This window comes from Bos taurus, chromosome 28 (assembly GCF_002263795.3).
Source record: "Bos taurus isolate L1 Dominette 01449 registration number 42190680 breed Hereford chromosome 28, ARS-UCD2.0, whole genome shotgun sequence".
Lineage (NCBI taxonomy): Eukaryota > Metazoa > Chordata > Mammalia > Artiodactyla > Bovidae > Bos > Bos taurus.
This window is the reverse complement of record NC_037355.1, coordinates 7,692,588-7,709,084: the sequence shown is the minus strand read 5'-3', so window position 1 is coordinate 7,709,084 and position 16,497 is coordinate 7,692,588. Positions and strand designations below refer to the sequence as shown.

The window sequence follows — 16,497 nt, the reverse complement described above, 5'->3', positions numbered from 1 at the left end:
GTGCCCACAGGCCACGTCACATGGCACCTGTGAATCACAGGCAGGCGGTAAACAGCAGGGAGAGATAAATTCTTAATAAACCAAGTCCCGTTGTTATGCAAATACGCCTGCTGACAAAGAAAAAGGGAGCGAGAACTACAGGATATTTATAACAGGGAGAAGCGGGACTGTTTGGAAACAGACGTTTTATGAGGCTCCCGTGAGGCACCAGCTGCTCTTTCAACATTTCTATTTCAGGGCTTTATGTAGGGAAGCAATCCCTCTATAAATAGCAGGGCAAACACATTTGGGGAGGTGGCTGTCCCTGTGTGGGGAGGCTGCGGCCAGGAGCCCAAGTAACCTTGAGACCCTGTCACCGGACTCTCAGGGGCTTCCCAGGTGGACACCTCCCTCCTTGCCGATGTTTCAGGGGTTCCAAATTCTTTTCCTTTCTGCCTGCCTCTGGGCTTATTCTTTCTTTTTTTTTAAACTTTAAAAATATTTTTCTTTATGTTTTGAAAAAAATTCATCCCTCAGAAAACTTGCAAGGTTATCGTGTGAAGTGAAGTAAATCAGACAGAGAAAGACAAATATCATATGATTCACTTACATGTGGATTCTAAAACAAAAATGATACAAATAACTGATTTACAAAACATAAATAGACTCAGAGACACAGAAAACAAATTTATGGTTGCCAAAGGGGGAGAGCAGGAGGGAGATAAACTAGGATTTTGAGATTGACATATGCACACTGCTATACATAAAATAGATAAACAACACTGACCTACTGTACAGCACAAGAAACTACCCTCAATATTTTGTAATAACCTATAAAGGAAAAGAACCTGAAAAAGTGTATATATATATATATATACATACACACATACTGAATCACTCTGCTATATAACTGAAAGTACATACCTTGTAAATCAACTCTACCTCGATTTTAAAAAGTTGCGAGAATACTACAAGGAGTTATCTGTATGTCTTTTGCACCGATTTACAAGTTCACATTGTGCATCCTCTCTCTCTGTGAATACTTGCTATTTGTCAGTTTTGCTGAGCTATTTGGGATTAAGTTGCAGACAAAGGGGTTCTTCAGGAAGCCAGTATCTCCTGAGAAAGATTTTTTTTTTTTTTAATGTAACCACGATACGGTGAGTTTCACTACCAAGATCTAAAATGAAGTCCATATTCCCATCTTACCGTTGTCCCCAGTATGTTGTCATAACATCCCTCTTTCCCCATATACACGATCCTGTCCAGAATCATTTGTCACATTTCCTTATTCTGTCTCTTTAGTTTCCTGTAATCCCCGAGAATTCTATAGTCTTTCTTTGAACTGCACAGCCTTAATATTTAGCCAGTTAGGATCTGAAAAGGGAAGAAGCATGACCACAGGTACAAAAGAATAAGAGATTTATCAGAGGATTTGTTTATGGCAGCATCGTGGGAGAAGTGAGCCCTCCAAGCACCGGGCAGCCACTCCATGTCTGCCCGCGTGTGTGTGTGCTAAGTCACTTTAGTCGTGTCCGACTCTGTGTGACTCTATGGTCTACAGACCGCCAGGCTCCTTCCTCTGTCCATGGAATTCTCCAGGCAAGAATACTGAAGTGGGTTGTCATGCCCTCCTCCAGGGGATCTTCCTGACCCAGAGGTCACACCCAGGTCTCCTGCATTGCAGGCAGGCTGTTTACTGACTGAGCCACCAGGGAAGCCCCACTCCATGTCTACCACCCGGATTTTGTGCACATTCTATTTTGCGCACATTCTCTACCCACCTGCCCAGCCACCTTTCGTCCCCACACTTCTCTCTCCTCCTGTAAAAGAGCATCTGATAAATGTAAGGCAGGTGAGCATACCTGCCAGCTGTCCTTCAGTGTCAGCCTGCTTACCAGGTTAGGTCCTCGTCTCAGCTTCTCTTCCTTGTGAGATGGGAGACCTCCCTGGGGGGACAGAACCCAGTCTAGCCTATTTACAGGTCCATCTCCAGGAGCCAGCCCAGGACCTGGCAGAGTCTTGACTCACAAAATAGCTGGACAGGTGAAGGGATGAACTGGTTCATCACGACAGATGAACCGGATGAACTGCTTTTCTGGAATCCAGACTGCCTGAATGATGACTTGTATGGTTGTTTGTTGTTTAGTCACTAAATCGTGTCTGACACTTTTGTGATCCTATGGACTGTAGCCCTCCAGGCTTTTTTGTCCCTGGGATTCTCCAGGCAAGATTACTGGAGTGGGTTGCCATTTCCTTCTCCAGGGTATCTTCTGACCCAGGGATCGAACCCAGGTCTCCTGGATTGCAGGCAGATTCTCTACTGCTGAGCCTCCTGGGAAGCCTGACTGGTGGGGTTTGGGTCTCGCTATGAGCAATGGCTCAGTTGGTGGGCTGTAGGGGATTGGATCTGCCGCTGTGTCCAGTGGTGACTGTCCTGGAACAGAATTGCTATGATTAGGGCAGGATTCAATTTCAAGGCCTGGAAAGCCAGTATATCAGTTGGCTTAAACAAGATAGGCATTTATTTCTCTTTCACATGAACTGCCTCCTGAGGGAAGTGACCAAGGCACCCTTGGGGTCCCAGGCTCCCCTGACTTCCCGCTCTACCCTCCCCGGGGTGTGGCCTTCTTTCTTGTCCCTAATGACTATTACCTACTTTCAGGGTACAGGAAGAATCACAAAACAAAGAAGAAACCAAAAGTGTAGCCATGGGACACCTCCGCTTACACCCCACTACCCAGCACTTGTGTGGGCCACATGGGTGGCAAGGGAGGTGCAGTGTGATCTTTATCCTGGGCAGCCTCCTGCCCGGGTTAAAATGCTACTGCCATGGAGGAGAAAGGAGTGGTTGTGTCAGGGTTCCAGCCGTCTTCCCCACAGTTGTGTTTGGGGGAAGGCCACATGTCTTGGTTTTCACTCTTTCACATGCAGGATATGAGTTTGAGCAAACTCTGGGAGACAGTGAAGACAGGGAGCCCTGGCGTGCTGCAGTAAATGGGGTTGCAAAGAGTCGGACACAACTGAGCAACTGGAAAACAGCAACCTAATGCAAGATGGGCAGGGGGCAGAGGGCCCAGGCCCCATCTCTGCCAGGACAGTGAGGCTGCTCATCATTAGCTTCTCCTAGGAGTGGGGCAAGCTGGAGGCTGTGTGTCATGATTGGATTGCTTGAGTTGACTGGCACGAGGCCGTCCGTAATGCAAATGACAAAAATTCAGAGAGTAGGCTGTCCTTAAATGCATTGGGAAAATCCCCCATGAAACAACAACAAACAAAAACTACTCGAAGCCCATGGGAGAAGAGAGGAGGGTTGTGTGTGTTTGTACATCGGAACCACGGTTTCTCATGGCAGGCTCACTGGCTGTTTTTGCTGCAGTATGATAGAAAGAGCCCATTTACTGTAGGGTGGGAATTTTAAATCTCCTTTTAAAAACATGATTCTCCTGGGATTGTGTCAGAGGCAGGGAAACTGCTCCCGGGAGAACAGTTTCGTAACAACTTGTAGCTGAGTTTATTTTGTTTCATTAAAGTATGCCCGGCTGATCGTTTCCTCCTGTTCTCATGCCTTGGGAGGCAGAAGGTAGAAAGCAAATTGGCCCCTGAACAGTACAGCGGTTGGCGTGTGAACCAGGGATGCCCCTCGCTGTGTTCAGCGGGTGAAACACCCTGACTCCCAGCAGTCCTTACGGGTGGGGAGGGGTAGGGGAGTGCCTCTGATAAGGGAAAGGCGGTGTGTGCTTGATTTAGCCACATGGCGCTTGAGCATGAACTGCTGGTGTTCATCCAGGTCAGTTTCCCCATGTCTTCCATTCTGGGACCTGGACGGGGATTGTAACATTGTTGGAGAAGGAAATGGCAACCCCCTCCAGTATTCTTGCCTCATGGACAGAGGAGCCTGGCGGGCTACAGTCCGTGGGGTTGCAAAGACTTGGACGTGACTTAGCGACTAACCCACCACCACTGGGCATCACAGGGCTAGGGTTTATCTATTTAGTCATTGTCCCTCTAAGCCCTTGTGCTATTTGGCGGGTCAGAGGGGCAAATGCAGGAATGTGTACGTGTCAATCAGTGGAGTAAACAGAAGCACAAAACCGGGAGGCCTGCATTTATTGAGGGTGTACTACGTGCTAGGTCCTGAATGGACACCATCTCAAGACCACCTTTGAGGGCATAATGACTGACTTCTCACTTTGGAGCCGAGGTCAAGGAGGTTGTGGCAACTGAGGAATTTGCCTCCAGGTCTGCCTGTGATGGGGTTTGGGGGTGGGACACTCAAGGAGGGAGGCAGCCCAGCCCTTTAAGGCTGCCCAGGGGCATCTGTGCAGGAGAGAGAAGGCTTTCTCACGGTGGGGGCTGCACGGGCTATCACAGGACAGGCCCCTCCCTCCACTAACGGACCATCCGGGCAGACTTTTTGCCATTAGCAGCGGCCTCTGTGGTTTGACAAAGGTCCTCCAGCTTATCTGGCCCTTGGTTTCCTGTGATATTAATGTTTACACCGAGACAATACCAGCGCTTTCACTGTGGGTTAGAATGAAGAATTTACCTTCTTCAAGTGTGAGATCTGCCCTCCTGAACTTTTCCACACCAACCGTTTAACCCTTTGATCCTTTCAATCTGTTGTTTTCCATATATCAGCTGGTGTATCAGGCCAGCTTGGATTTAAAATCCTCTCCCTGGCCCAGTGCTAATGTAGCAGAAAACAACAAATTCGGAAAGACTGATCGAGAGATTTAAATAATAAAAAAGTGACTTCCTCACTTTGTCGGTGTCTTTAGCAAAGCAGATATTTACTCCGTTAGTAATTCATTTTTAAAAATCTTTTTATGCACTCATTTTTGTCTTCGCTGGGTGTTCGTTGCTGTGCGCAGGCTCACTCGCGTTGTGGAGAGCAGGGAACTACTTTCTAGCTGCGCCGGCGCTTCTCATTGCAGTAGTTTCTCTTGTCTGCGAGCACAGGCTCTGGGGTGCGTGGGCTTCAGTAGTCGTGGCGCTGGGGCTTAGTTGCCCTGAGGCATGAGGAATCTTCCCTGGACCGAGGATGAAACCTGTGTCCCCTGCATTGGCAGATGGATTTTTAACCACTGGACCACCAGGCAAATCCATTTATTTTTTTTCCTATGTCCCGTGGGAGAGAGATCTCAAAGAGTTTCAGGTTTACTGTTCTGCTGAGCTTTGCATGGGCCAACGTGTTTTCTCCTGCACCTCCCATTCTAGGGGACAGACTCAAGCATAGAGTTTCCACCAAAGCAGCACCGCGGAGACCCCGCCCTTCCCCCAAATGCAATCCAGAAAATTCTCCTCCACCAAATAATAATTGTCGCATCCTCAAGGTATATACTTTTATACCAAGTAGTCCTTTGTTTCTCCCCATATGTCTTCCACCTGTTTTCTTATGTTTCTATGCTGCTGACTCTGTGCTGTGGGCAATATTGAAAACGCATATGTCACAATCCCTGCCCTCAAGGAACTTAACCAGACAATTGGGAATTGACACCAAAAAAATGATAGAGAACCACAAAGATGGCACAGCCTCAAGACCTAAATTTCAGACTATAGTTTGAAATCCTTTAGTGGATGGGCTGTAAAATGAGTTTAAGGGATCACAATTGGCATTAAAAAAAAAGGAAATAACTCAAACAGCAAAGATTTGAGTGTCTATGACATAGTACAAGTAAGCATATTTTTAGTAAAAGTTTGGTTCTGTTTTACATAGAAATATCATGTTTCTTACCATAGGTCCTGGTCACATGTGTTTGAACACTTCTGACAAGCCAGGTGTGAGGTGAGTATGGTCTGGTGTATGAAAGAATGCCAAGGAGATACAATCGTTCCTAACTTGTGTTTGAGTCATGGACCCTGAGGACCATTTGAGAATGATTGCAAGTCCCTCTAGAAAGCATACATATGGCTGACATTTTGCCTATGATCTCAGTAGTTCATGGACTTTACAACCCGTTCACAGACCTTGGTTAGATCCCTTTGATCTGGAGATTAAAGCCAGGAGGTGGGGGTGGGAGTGGTGGAGAGACTGGGGGAGGTGGTGCGGTCTCTGTTTTCAGGGCCCTGAATTTCTGTTGAGGAAAGAAGATCATCCATTACTCACGGGAAGTCAACAAAGGCTTCCAAGGAGAAGCAGCTGACCTGCATTTTAGGAAGATTGTTCTGGAAGCTTTAGAGGGCAGAAATCCAACTCGGAGGCTTTGTAATAATTATTTGAGAGATGGGAGAGGCGGATAGGTAGGAAGGCATAGCCTGAGATGTTTTTATAATGAAAAAAGAAATCACTGGACCTGGTATTTGTTTGGATAGAGGGGAAAATGAGGAAAAGAGTCTAGGGTGGCCCCTGGGTTTCTAGTTTTAAATGGACAACGATGCTCATCACAGTGTCAGGAATAAATAGGGGGGAAAAGTAAATCTGGGAAAGAGTATGAGTTTAGTTTTGTGGTTAATGGACATGCTCAAGTATATATCTGGAGATCCCAACATGCTTCCTTTGAAAACAAAGAGCAAGTGCCAGTGAAGGCTGCCTTAGGGTGGGGCTGAGGACTGGCGGACTGGAGGAAGAGGGGGCTTTGTACTTCGTTTGCATGGGCGTGTTGTTTGGTGGAACAGTTTGGCAATCCTGGGACAACAGGAGTGTTCTAAAGACTCTGAAATCCCCACTCACTGTGGAAATAACAGGAAAGGCACAGCAGGTGAACTGGTGAGGGGGGCAAAACAGTGCTTGGAATACAGCTTGGGGCTCTAGAGGCAAGAGGGACTGGTTTTAGAAATAGAGGGGGAGGGGCTGGTCCTGCTCAGTAGAGAAGAAGGCCCTATAGACTGTGGCAAAGTATATCCTATACTGGACTGGGTTGCTCTACTCTCCTCCAGGGGACCTTCCCCACCCAGGGATGTGTGTGCATAAGTCGCGTAGTCATTTTCGACCCCATGGACTGCAGCCTGCCAGGCTCCTCTGTCCATGGAATTCTCCAGGCAAGAATACTGGAGTGGACTGCCATTTCCTCCTCCAGGGAATCTTCCTGACCCAGAAATCAAACCTGGATCTTCTGCATTGCAGGCAGATTCTTTACTGTCTGAGCCACCAGGGAAGCCAGGATCGAACCTGCATCTCTTCCATTTCCTGCATTGGCAGGCGGGTTCTTTACCATTAATGCCACCTGGGAAGCCCATGTGTGTGTGTGTGTGTGTGTGTGTGTGTGTGTGTGGACAATGTCCACCCCACCAGAAACCTGAATTGGTGGGTCTGTCCACTCCCACGCCATCAGCACGTGTGAGAAAGAAGCACCCTGACACTAACACTGCCTATTTCTAGCCCATGTCATGGCTGTGTTCTGCTGTGTCTCTGGTCTGCTTCTGATCTGCCAGGTCCTACGCTTCTGCTGGGTCCCTTTATGGCTTAGCACTGAACCCTCAAGCCTAGTGCCCAATAATGCCCACTCAGTCTTGACCTCTGTTGGCCTCCACCACATCCGTCTACGATTTGCCTTTGAATCCTGGCCTGAACTTCTGCCAGCATGTCTGGACCACTGTCCTGTCTCATCCAGTCCTGTGGCCTGGTTTCTGCTGAATTCCACTGAGCCTGCCAGTGGACAATATACCAGAGACCAGGATCCTCCAGTCTCTTCCAGGCCTGGGTACCAGAAACAACCATGTTTGTTTCTGCTACAGAAGATCAGGTCGGGAAGGAACTTCACGTTTGTTCACTCTTGATGGGTGCTGCTGGGAATCTGGGTTAGAGTCAAATCTGTATTTGATGATCTGGGCAAACTCCTCAACTGTTTGTTTGTAGTGTTACTAAATAGTTTCAGATGTCAGTATAACATGTATGCCATGATGCTATGATTGGAGCACTCTGTGCTGAAAAAAAAGTTTTTTTTTCAGATAAGCAAAATACATAAGGTGAAATTAAATCTCCTTCTCAGTCTGGAAACCTCTGTGAAGATCCTGCATTATTTACCAACCACAAGAGCTTTTCCTTGGCTGGGGCATGTGATCCAACTAGCACTTTTTTCCAGCTGCTCAAACATACTTTGGCACAGTCACTCACTAGCTCCAAATACCAGGATTACTCCATTCCTGTTCAGAGGTTCAGTGACTTGGCTCCCAGAGGAAAAGCAAAGGCAGTTTCAGAAATCTACTAACTCCCCAAATGGAACTAAATAATAGCCGTGACTTCAGGGTATTGTTTGAAGGTGAAAGGAGATGATGTGTAGAAAGCATTTATGGGATGTATGTGCCTGGCACCTAGGGAGGTCTGGGTCAAGGTCAGCTGTTTTCCTTAGGAGGTTCTACGGATGAACACATCAGCTGGGGCTTCTGGGGTGGGTTTGTCATAAGTTGAGAAATCAATCCAGAGTCTCCAGGATGCTATGTCAGCAGCTGAGGAAGACCCAAGTTTGAATCCTAGCTTTGTATCCTCCACCCTGGGTTTTGCTGAGTCTCAGTGTTTTCATTTGTCAATGGAAAGAATGCCTTTCTCAGAGGGCTGCTGAAATGACCAAGAAAAACATGGACTAATGGTAAGTTATCAAGCAGCAATTATGATTACTGTGATCTCTCCCGCTTCTTTAAAAAAAAAAATGTTGATTTTTTTATTTGGCTGCACCAGATCTTTGTTGCAGAATGTGGGATCTAGTTCCTTAACCAGGGATTGAACCTGGACTGCCTGCATTAGGAGTGTGGAGTGGGGCTTCCCACCAGGGAAGTCCCCTCCCTTGCTTTTTGTAGCAAGTTGTCAGGAGAGCATCACATGCTCAGGTATCTTCTTGGGTGTTACAGAATTGTTTTAGTGTAGGTGATGACCATTCATTCGTTCGTTCATATGGTCATTCATCAGTTCATTCGTTCATTCGTTCACCTAACAGATATTTGTTGATTACCTTCTATGTTCTTGTGCTAGAAATACTGCACTTGCCCTTATGGATGTCATATCCTGGTGAGAGAACACAGTCACATAAACCAAAACATATGGGAGGTACATGTGATGCCTGTGCAAATGGGCAATGTCAGGTTTATTAGGGAGATTCAGGGTCTGACTTCACCAAGCTCAGGGAGCCAGCGACCTAGGAACCCATGACCTTTATGCCTACTCAGGCTTTTCCTAACTGGATTGACTTAGCTGGTGCTTACAGTTGAGGTCCTTCCTCCAGTCCTGTGTGTCCCGTGGGGCCCTTGCCTCCCAGGCTCAACAAGGTCTGTTGCTCTGGGGCTCCCTAACTTCTGCTTTGCTCCCCATCTGGATGAAGGGTGCTCCTGGAGTTTTTATAAGAACATCTAGGTTCTCTAGAAAATTAACTCAGGAAACTAAATAGTGCTTCTGGCTGTGGGGAGGACACAGAAGAGAGCTCTGATTCTCCATCCCAGGACCCAGAACTGCCTTCACATCTCACTCAAGCACCTCTGAAACTTGTCAGCCGCCTTCACACTGTGGTGTCTTGGTTAACACTGTTCTGTCAGCCTAGCATCTCCCTTCTCCACCTCTCAGTTCTATCCATCTTCCCAAGTGCTGCTCAGATAATCCCTCTGTTTCAGAGAGTGCAAGCTGTCCCCCAGTATCCATTACCCTCTGATTCTGGTGGTCCCAGAGTCTCTGGAGTTGAACTGGGCACATGGCGAAGTGTGCAACACTTCCCAGACTTCCTGAAGCTCGATGTGGCCATGGGACCAGGAACTGGCTCCTTCCCACCCTTCTTGCTGGCAGGAATGGGAACTTGGTATTAGGACCCCATATCCTGGCAGAGCAACAAGATGGAAGGTGCCTGGCTCCTTGACGTGGTGAAGCTGCCCCATCAGCCCTGGGACATGGATGTTCAGTCAGTAATCTGAGAGAAAACCAGTCTCTCTTTTTTAGAAGATAGTTATTTTGTTTTTTTTTTTCAAATTTAATTTTTTATTCTACATTGGAGTATAGTTGATTTACAATGTTGTGTTAGCTTCAGGTGTCTAGCAAAGTGATTCAGATGTATGTATGTATGTGTGTATGTATATATATATATATATATATATATATATCTTTTTCAGATTCTTTTCCCATGGAGGTTATTACAGAATATTGAGTAGATTTCCCTGTGCTAATCAGCAGGTCCCTGTTGTTTATCTATTTTATATCAAGTAGTGTGTATATGTTCAGAGAAGGCAATGGCACCCCACTCCAGTACTCTTGCCTGGAAAATCCCATGGATGGAGGAGCCTGGTGGGCTGCAGTCCATGGGGTCACTAGGAGTCGGACACGACTGAGTGACTTCACTCTCACTTTTCACTTTCATGCATTGGAGAAGGAAATGGCAACCCACTCCGGTGTTCTTGCCTGGAGAATCCCAGGGATGGGGGAGCCTGGTGGGCTGCCGGCTCTGGGGTTGCACAGAGTCGGACACAACTAAAGCGACTTAGCAGCAGCAGCAGCAGCAATGTGTATATGTTAGTCTCAAACTCCTAATTTACCCCCTCCTCCCTTCTCCCCCAACACCACCCCGTGGCTCAGTAGTAAAGAATCTCCCTGCCAACATGGGGATGCAGGTTCGATCCCTAGGTTGGGAAGAGCCCCTGGAGAAGGAAATGGCAACCAACTCCAGTATTCTTGCCTGGAGAATTCCATGGACAGAAGGACCCGGTGGGTGCAGTCCATGGGGTCACAAGGAGTTGGATATGACTGAGCGACTAAATAACAACAGCAACTACCACATATCCTGTTTGGAAACCATAAGTTTGTTGTCCAAGTCCAAATGAAAAAAAAAAAAAAGAAGTAGATGTGAGACACAAGCTGACTTTTATCACACTAGAAATGGAAGAAATTTGGGGAAAAAATGTAAAATAATGCAAGTCTTTTAATGCAAGTTTTTGTTTTGGAAAATATACTTGTTTTCATTACATTAAAAAAGCTAGTTATTTTGGTTTTCTTTAGAGAACCAGATCTAATCTCCTAAAGACTCATGCTCCTGTGTGAGAAAGCTGAGTCCCTTTCTGCCTCTTTCTATATATCCTAAACATGTGTGCTTTGGCCTTCAATAAAGCCATCCTTCGGCTCTGTTTTGGAACCCAGAGATTTGTAGGAGCTTATAGTTCCCTGACAACATGACCCCTGGGTGAGCAGGAACCTGTCCTATTAAATGTGTACCTCTCCCTATAGCCATAAGCACAGTTAACCGTTACTCTTTGTGTACTTAATGAATGTGTGCTTAATGAATTTTTGGTGAATGAAGAACGATTCCCTGATTCTCCTGGACTAAAAATACCCTTTTTCTAAAGCATCTCTGTCCAATATAAATATAATGCAAACCATATACGTCATTTCAAATTTCCTAGTAGCCACCTATAAAGAAAATGCCAAAGCAATTTGGTGACATTCATTTTAGTTAGATATTTCATTGAACCCTTTATATTCAAATGTTGTCATTTTCACAAGTAATCATTATAAAACTTATTACCAAGAGAGTTTTTACAGTCTTGTTTTTCATGCTAAGCTTTGGTATGTGGTGTGGTTTTTGTATTTTCAGCTCATCTCACTTGGGACCAGCTGTGTTTTAAGCACTCAGTGGCCACTTGTAGTGAGTGGCTTCTGTACTCAGTTCTGGGGGGCCCTAAGCCATCTTGGAGGCATAGGGGAGACCTGAAGGGGCTGGAAGGGCAAAGGGGATACAGGGAGGCAGAAACGAGGCTTCATAGAGTTTTGCTTGGCTGTGATACACTAAGACTCAGTGAATTGTAGCAACTGTTGAGTGATTTCAATACAGAAAAAATATTGTGGGAAGAGGAGGAACCACTGACAAAATGAAAGAAGAGATGGAGTCAGGAATCAGGAGTAGGCAGACTTTGAGAGGAACTCTGGGGGCCACCAAAGCCTTCAGGTAGAAGTCGAGCTTTGCCATATTTAATGGTGGATTAAAATGAGGACCAACCTTGCCCAAGAGACATTATGGCACGAGGCTGGATTTTCCACCACATTGCCTGAGTGACCCCGGTGAGCCGTTTCCACTCTGAACTTCAGGTTCCTCAGGAAGCCCCCTGGTAGCAATAGCCTGTGGGTGGAGAGCAGTCTCTTCAAAGGATCAAGATTCCCAGCAGCATGGTAAGGAGACATTCCATGGGCCATCTCTGACAAGCTCTAGGGCCACCAGACACAGCAGGCTCCATGGATGTCCCGGAGGAAGGATGGAGGAAGGCTTTTTTTCTTGGCTTATGGAAACAACAGGTAGTTTCCAACCGAGGGATCTGGCCAAGGAAGAGTTGATTCTGCAGGAAGGGAAAACTCAGAGACTGATCAAGGGAGGGGCAGTCCCCACACAGTGGGGAGGGGGAGGGAAGTTTTGGAACACAGAAGGCAGGATAAATGCCTTTTTTCCTGTTCCTGGAATTTCCTTCATGGGGCTCAGGGGTCTGAGGAGATGGGGCATGAAATACCTCTCAGCAGCCCAGCCTGGGCCTATACAAGGAAGAAATGGAGAATCATGGCACTCACATGAATCACTTGAGGGAGAAGCAAAAAAAACACCCCCAAGAATTCCTTTAAGATCTCAGCCTTCCAGTATCTTGGGCTTCTTTTATCCAGGTAATAGTCTTGGTTTTCTACATAACTTGGGCTTCCCTGGTTGCTCAATGGTAAAGAATCTGTCAGCAGTGCAGGAGACCCAGGTTCAATTCCCAATTCAGGAAGATCCCCTGGAGGAGGGAATGGCAGCTCACTCCAGTATTCTTGCCTGGAGAATTCCATGGACAGAGAGAGGAGCCTGGTGGGCTATGGTCCACGGGGTCGTAAAGAGTCAGACACGACTGAGTGACTAACACACTTTCTTTCCACACATAGATCTGGTCATAAAGGATGTGGGAGGAGGCCAACTTGGAATTGATTTCAGGAGGAGGAGGTCTGATGTCTCGAAGCTCAAGGTTCCAGTCACTGGAGTATTCCAGGGAATAACAGAAACCATGGTCACGGTGATGGTCTGAGAACATTTGCGTGCTTGATTCACCAGAGAATCTTAGAAACTTATGACTTTGTTCTTGGGATGCTGCCAGTCTTTCTGGAAGTGGCTGTACTTTGGGATGAAAGCAGCTGAGGAAATAAAAAAGTGTTAGGTCAGGACCAACAGCCTGACGTAAAATCCCCAGGCCAGCGTTGCAAATGAGAGGTCAGCCAGCCCCCAGGCCAAGTGTATTCTTGATGGAAAACTAATTAATTTTCAAGAAGGAAGTATGTCATTGGATAGAGTTCCTTCTTGTCTCCCCAGCTTGTATAAACAGCTGGACTTGTAAAATTTTCTGCATGGAATGCTGGTCCTTTAAGACCCAGCCTTGGCCACATGTATCCCAATGTTTCCTGATGATGATGCTTTCCTTGAGTGGCCCCACTGGGGATGAAGGAAGAAGTTTCTACTGCACATCTGGACTGGCTGTTGGTCCAAGCAAGGTGCTCCACAAATGTGTGTGAAGAGGAGGCATTCATGAGACTCAGCTTCTGAACAATTAGGAGAAAGAGGCACTTGACTCCTCCCACTTCCTCCTGCCTTCATCCTCCAGGTCTGGTGTGCCCAGAGGGCACTGGAAGCCCACCTTTTTATTTTTTGCCAGTCTTAGTATTGTGTTGCTTAGCGCTGTTTTTCTTACGTAAGAGGGAATATCCAACAGACTTGATAAATGTATTCATTCTCGCGTGAGAGGAATTTAACCCTTCACCCTGGTCCTGAGTGGCCTAGGCTGAAGATTCAGAGCTTAAGCAGCTGGTTGCCAATCAGGATTTTGCCCCTTACTAGCTGTGAGGCTCTGGGCAATTATTCACTTTGCCTCTCTGAGCCTTAGTTTTCTCTTTCATCTTAAAAACAGAAGAGTGTTCCTTGTGTTTATCATTGTTTAAAGTAGAAGTTCTTGGGACTCCCCTGGCAGTCCAGTGGTTAAGACTCTGAGCTTCCACTGAAGGGTTCAATCCCTAGTTGGGAAACTAAAATCTTTGAATACCGTGTGCAGAGTGGCCAAAAAGAAAAAATAGTAGAGGTTCTTAACCTGAGTCCAGGGATGAGCTTTAAGAAATCCATAAACATTCCGATATACCTGGTAAATTTTTTTCTCTTTGCATATGTGAATTTTCCTTCAGAGATGATCTGTAACTTTCATCAAATTCTTAAAATGGCATTTGACATTTGCCTGCCTCTCCCCTCAAATAACACCACTGGGTTAGGGATGACACCTGTAAATGGTATACAGTAAAATTTCTACTTAAAAGGTTTTAAAAAATGCTAATGATTTTTATACCTACTTTCCAGGGTTTGTAGGATTAAATGAGATGATGGACAGTAAGCTCTTAGCACAGTGTTAGACATGCTGCAAGCACCCCAATGCCGGATACTGGGGTAAGATTTTGAAACGCAGAGACTTAATTTTCTCTTTTGTCTTCTAGAGTATATAACCTGTATGCTAATTGGGTGGTGCTAGAGTAGAGGAAGGAAGCAGAGGGGAGATTGTGATTTATCCCAGAAAAACTCTCCACCATTCGTTTTGGCGACCTCACCTAGAAGCTGGGAGTTGACTGGACAGCTTGCATGAGTGCAGGGCCAGAACTCTCTGTCTTAGACAAGAAGTTGAGTGTGCTCCAGGGATATAGGCATTAGGAGTGTTGTATTAGGGCAGAGTAGTGAGAGTAGGGCTCCCCTCCCTCCAGAGCAGGCAAAACAAGATTTACTGTCTGTAGGGAATTTTATTTTTAATTTAATTTTATTTTTAAACTTTACGTAATTGTATTAGTTTTGCCAAATATCATAATGAATCCGCCACAGGTATACATGTGTTCCCCATCCTGAACCCTCCTCCCTCCTCCCTCCCCATACCATCCCTCTGGGTCGTCCCAGTGCACCAGCCCCAAGCATCCAGTATCGTGCATCGAACCTGGACTGGCAACTCGTTTCATACATGATATTTTACATGTTTCAATGCCATTCTCCCAAATCTTCCCACCCTCTCCCTCTCCTTTTAAAATGAGGATAAAATTGGGGCTTCCCTGGTGGTACAGTGGTTAAGAATCCACCTGGCAATGCAAAGGATACCAGCTGCAGCCTTGGTCCAGGAAGATCCCACATGCTGCAGAGTGACTCAGCCCATGCTCCTGGAGCCCATGCTCCAGAGCAAGAGAAGTCACCACCATCAGAAGCCCGCACCCAATGAAGAGCAGTGCAACCAGAGAAGGCCCGCGTGCGGCAACGAAGACCCAATACAGCCAAAAATAACTGAGTCAATAAAAGAATAGAATGAACCCAAATGAGTCTATTTTTTATTGTCATAGGCAATTTTAAACACTTTCTGTGATAAAGAAGATCTGATATATACTAGAATAATGCTATTTGCAGCAACATGGATGGACCTAGAGAGTATCATACTGAGTGAAGTAAGTCAGACAGAGAGAGACAAATTTCATATGATATCCCTTATATATGGAATCTAAAGTAGGACACAAATCAGTGTATGTAAGAGACAGACGCATACTCACAAATATAGAGAACAGACTTGTGGCTACCGAGGGGGAGGGTGGTTGGGAGTGAAGGACTGGGAGTTTGCCATTAGCAGAGGCGAACTGTTATATACAGGATGGATAGATAACAAGGTCCTACTGTATAGCTGCTGCTGCTGCTGCTAAGTCGCTTCAGTCGTGTCCAACTCTGTGTGATCCCATAGACGGCAGCCTACCAGGCTCCCCTGTCCCTGGGATTCTCCAGATAAGAACACTGGAGTGGGTTGCCATTTCCTTCTCCAATGCATGAAAGTGAAAACTGAAAGTGAAGTTGCTCAGTCATGTCCGACTCTTTGTGACCCCATGAACTGCAGCCTACCAGGCTCCTCCGTCCATGGGATTTTCCAGGCAAGAGTACTGGAGTGGGGTGCCATTGCCTTCTCCATACTGTATAGCACAGAGGACTATATCCAATGTCTTGTGATAAACCATAATGAAAAAGAATGTGTATATATATTAAAAAAACTGAGTCACTTTGTTATACAGCACCAATGAACACAATATTGTAAATCAACTATACTTCAATAAAAGTAAAAAATAAAATTTCTCACATTGACAAAAAATCAGCATCTGTAGCAAAATAGTCCTCCCTACAAAAAATAATTTTATTTTTCTAAGTTCTAAATAACTGGTAAAATTACTGTTGAGTTTTAATAAAATATATGTTAATTTTTTAGCATATTTTTTACCGCTTATCCTTTAATGAACACTGTATTCTCTGTGGAAAGTACTTTGGACACCTCCTAGGTATGTCATGGAGCAGTGGTAAAGAATCTGCCTGCTAACACAGGAGATGCAAGAAACATGAGTTGGATCCTTGCTTCATGAAGATCCCCTAGAGAAGGAAATGGCAACCCACTCCAGTATTCTTGCCTGGGAAATTCCGTGGATAGAGGAGCTTGGTGGGCTACAGTCTATGGGGTCGCAAAGAATCAAGACACAACTGAGCACACACAAACACACACACACAACTGAGTATACACACACACACACACACACACACACAGAGGTATGTCGTTGGC

The 16,497-nt window shown here is 45.9% G+C and overlaps 1 long non-coding RNA gene across 1 annotated transcript; it reads left to right on the top strand.

The window, feature by feature from the left end:
* Positions 1–5,072: 5,072 nt before the first annotated feature.
* LOC104976163 (uncharacterized) lies at positions 5,073–15,522 on the top strand. The gene is made up of 3 exons (XR_816147.4): positions 5,073–5,315; positions 5,722–5,767; positions 12,788–15,522. It is a non-coding gene; the product is annotated as an uncharacterized lncRNA (long non-coding RNA).
* The last annotated feature ends 975 nt before the right edge of the window (positions 15,523–16,497 follow it).